The sequence below is a fragment of the Acomys russatus genome, chromosome X, assembly GCF_903995435.1.
Source record: "Acomys russatus chromosome X, mAcoRus1.1, whole genome shotgun sequence".
NCBI classification, from domain to species: Eukaryota; Metazoa; Chordata; class Mammalia; order Rodentia; family Muridae; genus Acomys; species Acomys russatus.
The window spans coordinates 50,399,771-50,411,926 of NC_067169.1; the positions used below are offsets into that span (position 1 = coordinate 50,399,771).

The following is a 12,156-nucleotide window of genomic DNA, read 5'->3' on the forward strand; positions in this document are numbered from 1 at the left end:
CCAGCAGGAGCCCCCAAACCAGCATACACACACACACACACACACACACACACACACACACACACACACACACACACACACACACACACACACACACACACCACTTTTGTCCTCTTTCTTTGAGTATCCATGAGAAGCTCACTTTAAACCCTGAAAGCTGAGGCATGGTGTATGTGTTTCTTTTCCCCCCTGGCACCTGGCACATGCTTGACAACAATGAACGCCTTCCTGGAGACTCTCAACAGCAGCATGGTAGAGCAGCAGGAAGGTAGGCCAAGAAACTGGGAGCTCTCCATTTGACTCAGCCAGTGATTTATTGAGGAAACTCTAGCTATTCTTTCCCCCCTTTCTCAGAGCACCCATCTAGAATGATGCTGATGGCTTCTAAGCTTTCTTAAGATGCAGCCTTGCAAGGGAATACTCACTAACTCATACACTAAAGGGTATTATTATTTTATGCAAAACCCCTTAGGTATTTTCAAAGCAAGTAGCATCCCTTTGGTCCATCTGCTGTAATAGAAGACTCAAGGGCCATTAGAAATATTGAACTCCAAACCTCTGCTTTGCAGGTAATACTAGCCAGGGTTTACCTGAGTACTTAGTATGTACCAGGTACAATTTGAAACCCATTCTGTTTGTGGATGAACTAATTTAGGCTTCACAACAATGATGCTAAAAGGTCTACACTATCATCAATGTCCAATTTATGCATGAGAGAAGCATGGTTCACCGATGTCAGACAAGGTACTCAGGTCATCCAGCAGCAAAGTGGCACTGACACTTGAACCTCTTGGAAGTCTGCTTCTGAAGGCCATTGCTAACCACTCCACAGCACTGCTTTCTCATCTCTCAGAGGAGCTAACTTCCTCTCAGAGGCCCTGAGGCCACAAGCTAGACAGCAAACTACTTTCTCAGCACAGCTCTAACAGTCCCAAGCTTTACTAAGAGGCATACACCCTTACAGGAAACGTTGGTTCCTCCGTGTACTAGCTATGTGACCTTGAGCAAGTCCCTTGCTTCCCAGCTTCAGCTGTTACATCTGTTTCCCTTGGGGGTCTGTGAGTATTAAGAGAGGAAGAAAATTAACATGAGCTGGAAAGCTCTCTCTCTCTCTCTCTCTCTCTCTCTCTCTCTCTCTCTCTCTCTCTCTCTCTCTCTCTCTCTCTCTCTTTCTCTCCCCACCTCTGTGTGTGTGTGTGTGTGTGTGTGTGTGTGTGTATGTGTGTGTGTTGTGTAGGGGGAACACATTGCTTTAAATTGCCTCTTCTGATTTTCCTGGAAGGCTCTAAGGAGAAATTATTCCTCTCATTTTATATAAGTATGCTCAGAAAGGCTAATGTCTTCCCTAGAGCCTCAGAGTCAGGAGTGGAAACAGGATTCAAACCTGAAAATGCTCCTTTCCTTTAAATAAACTGCTCTAGAATAGCTTATGAACTGCAGAAAAATTAAAAAGGTTACAGCATGCATCCCCTAGTACCCTCAGTGGGTGCCTGGAAACATGGTCACTGCTGAACTCAAAGGATATGCTCAGGGCGTTCCCCCTCACTTAAAGGAGCATTTTCAGGATCCTTGTTGACGTATTTGAAATGCCACCATCACTACATGTGCACTTCGGAACCACTGCTATATAATATAAAAATTGTTTTACCACACGTACTGTACTAATTCAAGATCTAATAGCCAAGGCAGCTACCCCAGGATGACTAATGGGTGAGTAGCATGTACAGCATGCATACACTAGCATAAAGGGAAGACACATTTCCAGGAGAACAGAACAAAATACCTCAAGATTTCCTCATGCTACTCAAAACAGTGAGCGATATAAAGCTTGTGAATAGTTTATTTCTAGAACTGTCCATTAATACATGCAGAGTTGGTTAGCTAACAGAAGCCTTACAATGTGAAGCCTCTGATAACTACTGCACAGAGTTCCCACATAGTCTGTTCCTAGTTTCCTTTACTTTTAACATCTTATATTATTAGGGTGTCCGAATTAATAAACCAAAGTTAACACATTATTGTTAGTTATAATTAGACCCTTACAGTTTTGAGGAGCAGTGCTCAGGTATTTGGTACAATGCCCTTCAACCAGAATTTGTCTATTATTTTCCTCAGGGATAGACTGGGTTTCAGGGAAGAAGAGCACACACCTAAAAGTCTCATTCCTAGCACAACACATCAAAGGTATGTCTTATGGACAAGACTTATCACTCTGGACATTGACATTGGTCAGCTGACCGGGGCAGTGTTTATTGGATCCTCCACTGTACAGTTGCTCTTTCTTTCTCCGTTTCTATATGCCACTCTTTGGAAGGAAGTCACTATACACTGCCACACTTAAGGGGTGGAGAATCGCATGACTCACTCCCCTCCCTGTGTGAGGAAGTGCTACATAAATTATTTGCAATTCTTCTGCTCCAGGGATTTGCCTCTTCTCCTCCGTTTATTTATTTATTTAATTGTTTATTTATATCACTATAGGCTCGTGGAAAATTTCTGTATACTTTGGGTTAATAGCCGATACTACATTATTTATTTTGTTGTGCAAACTGTTCTAGTTTGGCTGTTGGAAGTTCTTTCAGCTGGCTGCTACTTCCCTTTGTCGTATCCCCATCACTGTGGGTTTCTACTTTGGAGTACTTCCTTCATTTCCGGTACTACAGAATGCTTCAGGGTCATTTTGGATATTTCATGCTTCAGCCCTGGGATCAACCACTCCTGCAGGGAGACTGATTCCTTTTCATTGGAAGATAGTATTAGAATCCAAGCTCGGGGCATTGGGCATGTTTGGTTCTATGGGACTCTCTTGACTAACAGAACAAATAGGTATATGTGCACATTTTATCTGGTGTATATACACACCTGTAAATACTGTTCTGTGCAACCGTCTGTAGCTTGGTGAAGCTACTGCCATAGTTCAAATTCTTGCCTACTCTCCCACTCCAATGCATTGCCGCATGGATTACTCCAGCTTCCCCTTTCTTAACCGGAAGTACATTCCCCTCCAACAGCAAGCAGCCTGACTCCTGCCATCAAACCCACACTCTTTCTATAGCCTTGGTCCCGAATGCCTGCCAGATTCCCAAGGTTTGCATGACAGTTGACATGGTGAGTAGCTATGCTCATTTTTCCTGGCCTCTGGGTAATTTTCAGTGGTGGCTTATGATTCCGTCTGTTTCTATTGGTAGTCTTCAAAGGTCTGGGATGCTTTGTCTCAGTCCTTATCCGTGTCCGGTTGAGCCATTAGAGCCCCTGCTCATGTCACCTCAGTCACTGGCTGGCATGCTAGGCTTACAACCCCCTATTCCATCATCTTCCCCTCCAAGCAGTCATGGGATCTCTTGTTTAGTCTTGTGCTTCTATCCAGTGAGCATGACCCACTGTGATGGAGGACCCTCATGACCCCAGGCTTAGGCAATCTGCAGCAGGAAGAACGAAGGCTGTTTTGATCAGATCGGCTCAGTGGTCATCACCTTGGAGTACACTGGCCTTGTGTGAGCAGGGTCCCTAACCAGCCCCGAATCTAGAGAATTCTGTGCTTTGGACGCCTTTGTTCTACCACATAGCACTTGCCAGAACTACCTAACAGTGGCCTCTCCCCCAAAGGTGACACCCTCTGGATCATTTCTACCCTAGCCTGTTTCTCCATTGTGAGATGCTCTGACTAGCACACATACGGTCAATTAGACTTCCAGGACTTTCCTGTACGGTGTCTTCCTGTAGCTCCGAAGATAGGTCCTTTTCCAGGAAACTGAACAGGCAGGCGGATTGATCCCACTGGCTGACATGGTAGGTTCCCCACCCCCACCCCCACCCCTGCCCTCAGAGTCATGGGAGGGTTTAGACTGTCGAAAGTTGCTAACTTGTTGACTGGACTTGCTCCTGTAGAAAGACTCCTGGGGCAGTCTTTTTCTGGAACTTAGGGAATGAAAAGTACAGAGAGGCCAAGTGACAAGGGAGTCTTGAAGACACTTAGCACAAGACATTCCTGGTGTACAGTCAGCTCCCTTTGTCCTACTCCCACTCCAGAATCTGCTCTGGTCCTGGCCCTCCATCTGAAATAATTCTGAGGCTTGAGAGAAGAATAAATCCCAGCCCCTGCCCTCTAGCACCTCCCAGTCTAATAGGGACACAAGCACAGAGACTGTCACTTGACATGATATACTAAAAGCATAGCAGTAATAATAACAGCAGACACCACTCACTTACTATGCATTGGGTGTTTTGCAAGTGTCATTGACTTGTTCTCAGTGAGTTCCTTGGTGTCACTATTAGCCCCACACAGGAGGCAACTGAGGCTTGGCAACGAGAATCGACCAAAGTGTGAGAGCCATGCTTGCACCTCAAATCTCTCTAGCGCCACGGTCTGAGTTCTTGACCTTGAACCTGTAGCCAAGTGTGGTAAGGCAACTTGCCCAGAAAGAGAGGAGCTAAATCCAGTGCCCTCTGCCCTCAGCTCCACCGAGAAGCCATAATGCCTTGCCAAGAAGACAGTGGCATGTGTCCCTGATCCTAGCTCCTTCTCCTACCGTGGGCTCATCTCCTGGCATGGTCCCAGAGACAGTCAGGCCATGTGGCTAGCAGATCTCCCTCTCAGCACTGCCAGGCCACAGCTGGCCCACCTTCACGTGCCCCCTCCTGTGCCCAGCTCTCTCTCCTCAGCCAACCACACAGCCCTCCTTCCGTTCAGCGTTCCTGCCAGCTGGTGTGTGAGCCCTGTGTGAGGAGACTAGGTTGCTATGGCAGCTGTGGAGGGCTAGTATGGAGGGGCGGTGGAGGGGTACCCTGATGCAGAGCTGCTGACCTCTCTGGGAAGGGAGGCTGTGGCCCCAGGCCTGGTAAGTGCTTCAGCAGGTCACCTCAGACAGCCTACCCCCACCCTCTCTGGCCCTCTGCCCACACCGGGTGTGCTTTAAGAGCTCTCACCACACAGAGAAAGGGATGAGCCAGGGAGGAAAAATGCCCAGGCTCTTCAGAGCTCAAGCCCAATATAGCAGAACTAATTTGAAATGTCACTTAGGGCAGTCTCACTCCCAGCCAGCAAAAAGCTGGTTTATTTACATAGTTGGCTGTGGCAGGAGGCCAAGAACCTTGTCATGCCAAGGCATAGGGGATGGATAACTAGGAGCCCTGGTTGTGGCCCCTCAGCCTGGAACCTTGCTCTGACTTACCATCTGGAAGCCCCTGGAGGCACAAGGGCCCTCAAGGGGGCCTTATCCGACTCTAGGTAGCATTTACTCACCTTACCCCTTTCATAACCTAGGGCAAGGCAGGAATACTAGTGACTACCTTGAAGCCAGTTTGTGTTATCCCCTGTCTTGAGTCAGGAAACTGAGGCTAAGAAAGATTAATGATTTTCTTGTGGTTCTAATGTCATTAAGAAACTGACAACTGCCAGTTGGTGGTGGAGTATGCCTTTAATCTCAGAGGCAGAGGCAAGTAAATCTCTGTTAGTTCGAGGCCAACTTGGTCTACAGAGTGAGCTCCAGGACAGCCAGGGCTGAGAAACCCTATCTCAAAAAAACCAAAAAACCACAAAAAAGAAAGAAAGAAAGACAAAAGAAAGCAAAGAAAGAAATTAACTTGGATTCAAATCCTTTGTACCTTGATGTCCCTGATATGGCCTATCTAAAACACTAGGCCTACCCAGTCATATGTCTGTTATTGGAGTTTAAACCTAGGGCCTTGTGCATGTTGGGCCCATGCATATACACCATTGAGCTCCACCCCCAGCTCCTGATGGCCTTTTAAAGCATAGTCCCTCTGGTCCCACTTGGATTGCTCAGTGAACCATTAGCCTGGAAGCCAACAGGCCTATGGTGGGCAGGGTAATTCAAGCTCCCAATAAGAGAATTGATGCCCTTTCTGGTGCTTACTTGTATACTTCAGTCACAGAAGCATCCAGGTCCCTATCTGAGATGGGCATGTGGAAGTGACAGTCTTAGCTGACTATCCTTTGCTTTCTGGTATGTCCTGACCAATTTCTCTGTGCCTAGATGGTTGTGGATGCTGAGCGCCCAGAGAGAAAAGTGTAGTCCATATTCACATGGATCTTGTAGCAGCCTTCTACAATAATATAACAAGATGGGCTAACACTGAGTGGTCTATGCCAGGAACTGTTTTAAGGCATGAGGCTCTAAGAGAGGTCCTATTGCTATTCAGAAGTGAAGAAACAAAGTGTTGAGAGACCAGAATTTTGCTCAGGATCACCCAGCTGGCAAGAGATAACAGTGGGGTCTGAACCCATTGTTCATTGTTGTCAAAATCCATATTTTTAATTTTTAGGCATTTATGCATATGGTGTTTTACCAGCATGTATGTCTGTGAGCCATATGTGTGCGTGGTGTTTGAAGAGACCAAAAAAAAAGTATCCGATCCCTTGGAACTGCAGTTAAATAGTTGTGAGCCACCATGTGGGTGTTGAGAATCGAACCTGGATCCTTTGGATGAGCAGCCAGTGCTCTTAACCAGGGACCCATCCATTCAGCCCCTATGCTTACTCTGAATCCATCATTACCTAACATAAAAGGGAAAGCTACGCACAGTGGTGAGGAGCCTTGGCTTGCTGAGGGTAGTGCAGTAGGCAAGCTAGAGAGTCCTTTGGCAGTTGAACACTTTTTCTTGAGTACTCCTTCAGAATGTTTTTTGTCCCAGAAAAGGGTGCTGGAGGTAGTGAATCTACCCTCAGAGAAATCAACCACTCTAAAAGGTTTCAGTGTTTCTTAGGGCTCTGGCTACTTCTTAGCATTGAGGACTCAGCCAGCCATCTAGTCAGGGGTTAACACCCAAGGGAGCCAACTGAAGAAAGGTCTGCCCTCTTATCATGGCCCGAGGGAAGGGCCATGACTAGAATCAGCTGGTAATCATTTAAGGATATTGGTGCAGCACTGAGGTGGGGAGGGGTATGGAGAAGGCCCAGAAATCAAGGCCAGGATGTGACAGATAGTTGGCCAGTAGGCAGGCCCTGGGCTGAAGGGACAAACACAGGGCCAGGTGGGAGGAGGAGCCAGTTGGCCTGAACTGGAGACTCTATTCACTAATCCTTGAGGCTCAAGACCAAGAGATTGACTCTAGAGAGCTCAGAGTGGAAATGGTAACTTGGTCTGGGGGTAGAGTGTGTGGCGGCTTCAGGCCCTAGCGCACCTAGGCCACTGAGGCAAAAAGACTCTGGGCCACAGTCAAAGCTGCTGTCTGACTACCAGTGACTCATTTATCTTTCTGGGAATTTTTTCAAAATAGGTCACAAGAGAACAGAAAGACCACCACAGTGCTAAAAGTTAAGAAAGATATCTTCTTCCTGTCTTGGTCCTCCCCCACTGCCTGCTAGCCATGTGTCCCCTCAGCAGACAGGAGAGGACAGACCTACCTTTGCAAGCACCATGAGCTCCTGGGGGGAGGGGAATTGATTTTTTGTTTTATTATCTTATGTATATGCATATTTACCTGCTATACCCCGTGTGTGTCTGATACCCAAAGAGACCAGAAGAGGGTTCTGGGTCCCCTAGAACTGGAGTTATAGACAGATGTGAGCTGCCATGTGGGTGTTGGGAATTGAAGCGCGGATCCTTTGCAAGAAACAGCCAGTGCTCTTAACTACTGAGTCATCTCTCCAGCCCCATGCTTCCACCCCAGAGAGTTTTATATGGGAAGCGTTTCTTGACCTAGAAACCCAAGGAGGCGTAGGCAGGAGAGCGGCTGCTGCATGGGCAGACAGCACTGCCAAGGACCAAGTTGGCTCAGAACTGGTGGCTGAGGCTGATTTGAGGAAAGAGGGCAGTCCTGACTGGCTCATCAGTGGCATAGCTACTGACTTCAGGGCTTCAACTCGGGAGCGGGTGGCAGCTTTAGGAGAAATCCTGTGGGGGAAACTCTCTTAGCCAGGTTCTAATTCTAAGTAAGCTTCAGACACTGGTGTAATTGTGGAGCCATCCAAGTCTCCCCAACACTGTGCCTGGCCCTCATGATATTCACACAGCACTACCCTCTCCCTGCCTCCTCCCCCAACTAAGTGATACTAAATAACCTAGCCCTGCCCATCTCAATTCCGGAACCCTTCCTTCTATCTTTCCCTGTCTTGTGCCTTTTATTGCTACCATGTCACTAATTGGAGTGACAAAGACAGTACATTATTATCATTTACTGAGGGCTTGAGGTAGGCCAGGTTCTATGCTGAGCAGTCACATAGACTGGCCTCACTTGATTCTCCTGCCCTGTTTTACAGAGGACAGAACCTGAGGGCCAGAGACGCAAAAGGTCTTCTTTCCTTTCTTCTCTTTTCCTTCCATCCTTTCTTTTTGGTTTCTTGAGACAGGGTTTCTCTGTGTAACAGCCCTGGCTGTCCTGGAACTCTTTGTAGACCAGGCTGGCCTTGAACTCACAGCGATCCACCTGCCTCTGCCTCCCAATTGCTGGGATTAAAGGCATGTGCCACCACCTTCAGCTGTAAAAATCCCTTTTTGTTTTGGTTTGGTTTTTGTTGTTGTTGTTGTTTTGTTTTTTTGAGGCAGGGCTTCTCTGTGTAGCCTTTGCTGTCCTAGACTCACTTTGTAGACCAGGCTGGCCTCAAACTCACATCTTCCTCCTGCCTCTGCCTCTCAAGTGCTGGGATTAAAGGCGTGTGCCACCATGCCTTGCTCAAAAGTCCCTTTCTTAAGGACATTCAAACTCAGGCAATCTTACCATAAAGCTTCAGGCCCCTCACTAGAGACTGTGCCTGCTGTTCCTTTTTTTTCCACTTCCCACTGTCTGGCAAAGCCCGACTCTGACTAGCAGTTCCACTCCTGGCTTGGTGTCCTATCTGCGCTTATGTAGAGAGCCCACCCATGCCCCCACTGACACTGTCCTAGTCCAGGCTGTGAGCACCTGTCACATAACTATCAGCTGCTAGAGGGCAGGAGATGAGTCTGTCTACTTCACCAGCAAAGTGCTCATTGCACACCTGAGCCTGTACTCACTGAGTCGGCAGTGGGTATCCTGTCTTCTGTGTTTGCTCAGCCAATACATATTCCACTAAGGCAAAAAGGATCTTTCTCTGCACAGCTCTGGACATCACCACTCCTAAACCACAGCTTTTATGAAAGTACACCAAAGCAAGGGCTCTTAGTCAGTTCCACTTTTCACTTTGCTCATGCTGCTCCTCAGCCTAGCTTACAATTAGTCGCCTTTCTAGCCCTATTCTCCAATGACCTCTACCTGGGTAGCCTGTTGTGGCAGTTACTACTTGCTTTTAAGGTAGCCCAAATCAAGCTACGCACAAAAATACATGCCAGAATTGGAGATTAAGCAGGGAAAAAAAGTCAAACACTTTCATTCTTTTTCTATATTGATTTCATGTTAAGATGAATATGTTTCATGGATATTGATGTAATTGGCACTTAAAGCTGCTTTGATTAAGAAATATAGACTCTTCACTTTGGCCCACAAGGTGGCTAAACCCAGGTGGCTAAGCCTTTGCCTTCCTCTTGGGTCAGTCTCCTTTACTTTGGCTCAGGCTTGCTGCTTGACTCTGCATAAGAGTCATTATGGCCCGTTTACCTAACCCAGCTCATCTTGCTTCAAGGCTGAAGGTATAGAAATGAGAATTAATGATCTAAACCTGCAACCCCCTTGACTTCTAGGAGCAATAAGGCCAGACCAGATAGGCCCCATACCATGAGGGCAATTATCTGTGAAGGAGAGGCTGCATCCTGGAAGACTGTCCTGTAGGAACCATGATGGTCCCCAAAGAGATATGACAGCAATGAACAGCTTACCACAATGTATCAGTCACCTTGTAGAACTAGAACTGAGGCAAAGATGGGTAGGACCATAACTTGACCAGGACTGGTTATTTATATATACCTCTTGATATGTGCTAATTCTTTCTCTGTTTAAAAGTGAAGTTCATATCAGTACCTCAAAGATGAATTTGAGGTCAACCAGTTCTCTTTATTTGTTCCTATTCCCAATGCATTATTAAACCTCCTTTCTCTGCTTTTTCATCATTCCCTTCTTTAATTGGCGTATTGGAGAGAGTAGTAAAGCCTTGCCTGCTGTGGCTGATGGAGCACAGGGCCCAAATCACTGGTCACATTGGGTGGCTTTTTAAATGTAGCCTGCTAAAATCGCCAAGTTCCATAAGTGACCTGGGTGACTTGTCTCTTAGACAGAATCAGTGGCACTCCTCAGGAGCTCCCAGTGCGTTGGAAGCATTTCTATGAAGCATTGCCGGAATCTGGCTTAGATTGGACCTGGTGTGCCAGCTCAGCATAGATAAACTAAAGTGAATACTGTGGTGGGTCCTGGGGAGCTGGCAGGATAGACCAAGGCCCCTGGCTAAGGTAATCTCTTCTATGCCTCTTTCTCAGTGCCCAAGGTCTTGGTCCCTGAAGATCAGCTGAACCCTGAAAAGGTAAGAAGAGAAAAGCTGGGGGCTTTCTAATGAGTAAATGTCAATAAAGGCCTGAGGGAAGGGGAACTCATTTCACAGATCATGAGCAAGCATTGTTCCATACAGAGGCAAAGATTTGAGAGGAGGGAGCTGAGCTCATGGTTCTTCTCTGTGGTGACTATGCATGGCTGAGCCGCCTTAACCTGAAAATCTCAGGCCCCAATGCTCTAAATCCCAAAGGGTTTTATTTTCAGGATGCGTACAACATCATAAGTAGAAAAATCCAACCTTAATTCATGAGATAAGTCATAGCCAAAGTGCTGCCATGCTAACATTTTCTAAAATTACCATCAGATCTGGGCATGGTGGTGCATAGCAATCCTGACACCTAGAAAGATGGGGCAGGAGGATAACAAGTTCAAGGCCAGCCTGGTCTCCATAGTGAGACTTGATCACACACACACACACACACTATCTTCAGGCTCTATGAACAAATTTATTTTCACATAAATACATCTAATTAATTTCATGTTTAGCTTTAAGGTCTGCCCTCAAGATATCTCATTGTATATATGCAAACATTTTAGTTTTTAAAATAGATGCATGTATGATAATTGCTTATAGAAAAATCTGCCAATTACTCATCTATAATTTTAAAAAGATACCAAATGTGAAACACTTGATGTTTGGCGTCTAGGATAACGGATACTCAATCTATATTAAAGATCTTTGAATTAGGGCTGGTGAGTTGGTTCAGTGGGTAAAGGCATTTGCCAAACAAGCCTGATGACACATGTGAAGGGGCAAGGAGAGAACCTACTCTAAAACATTGTCCTCTGACCTCCATGGGCACAGCATGGCACACATCGCTCCTTCCACATCACACCCAGCATTTAACAGTAATAATAAAAGTTGAAAAGACCATTGAGTTGCATTCTTTAAATGGGCCACTTCTGTGATGTGTGAATTGTATCTCAGTAAAGACACTACGTAAGGAACATTTATAAACTTTGCAGCCAGGAGAAAATAGCTTTCCCTATCTGTGCCTTAGTTTTCACACCATGAAAGGAGATGGTGATAATAATTTATTTCTCTCCTCACAGGTTTGCTATGAGAATGAAAAGAACAAATGCACATGAAAAAGCCCCATTATGCTCATAGTGAGAGCACATTGAGTACTGGCTGTTGGTCTCCTGTGCCAAACATTGTGTTACTCATGTGGTACACAGTATCTCATTGCATCCTCACAACAACAATGCCACAGTGTGTATGCATGGCCATCTCCATTATGAAGGATGCAGAAACAAGTCATGGGATGCTTCATTTCACTATGATGTGTCCAGTGGCAGACCTAGGTTTGGTTGTTAGGATTCCCACCTCTCTCCATTTTGTCATAATCCCTCCAGTCACTGGACTTCTAGCTTCACACGGGGCAAAAGAAAAAAGTTTCAGGCATGGCCTTTCCTAGATGCTGATGAGCTGTGGCAGGATGTCTTCTAAGAAGACACATCTTTGTGTCTATGGCTAATTTACCAGGGTGCTTCCTTGGTAGTAGAGGCTGGTTCCAGGACTCAAAGCAGACCTGATATAAAGAACTATTGGGCCACATTGCTTCGCCCATATATTTGAAACTGATTTTCAGGTTAGCCAGCTGAAAATTCGTCTTCGTCTGGGGGCTATCCAGTATCTACAGGGTCTCAGAAGCTGCTCTCAGGGACTTTGAGTCCTCTCTCTTTCTCTCTCTTCCTCTCTCTCTCTCTCTCTCTCTCTCTCTCTCTCTCTCTCTC

At 46.3% G+C, this 12,156-nt stretch overlaps 1 long non-coding RNA gene across 1 annotated transcript; it reads left to right on the plus strand.

Moving 5' to 3' along the window:
• Positions 1-2,112: 2,112 nt before the first annotated feature.
• On the plus strand, positions 2,113-11,655 carry LOC127185546 (uncharacterized). The gene is made up of 3 exons (XR_007830185.1): positions 2,113-2,184; positions 10,347-10,390; positions 11,473-11,655. It is a non-coding gene; the product is annotated as an uncharacterized LOC127185546 (long non-coding RNA).
• The last annotated feature ends 501 nt before the right edge of the window (positions 11,656-12,156 follow it).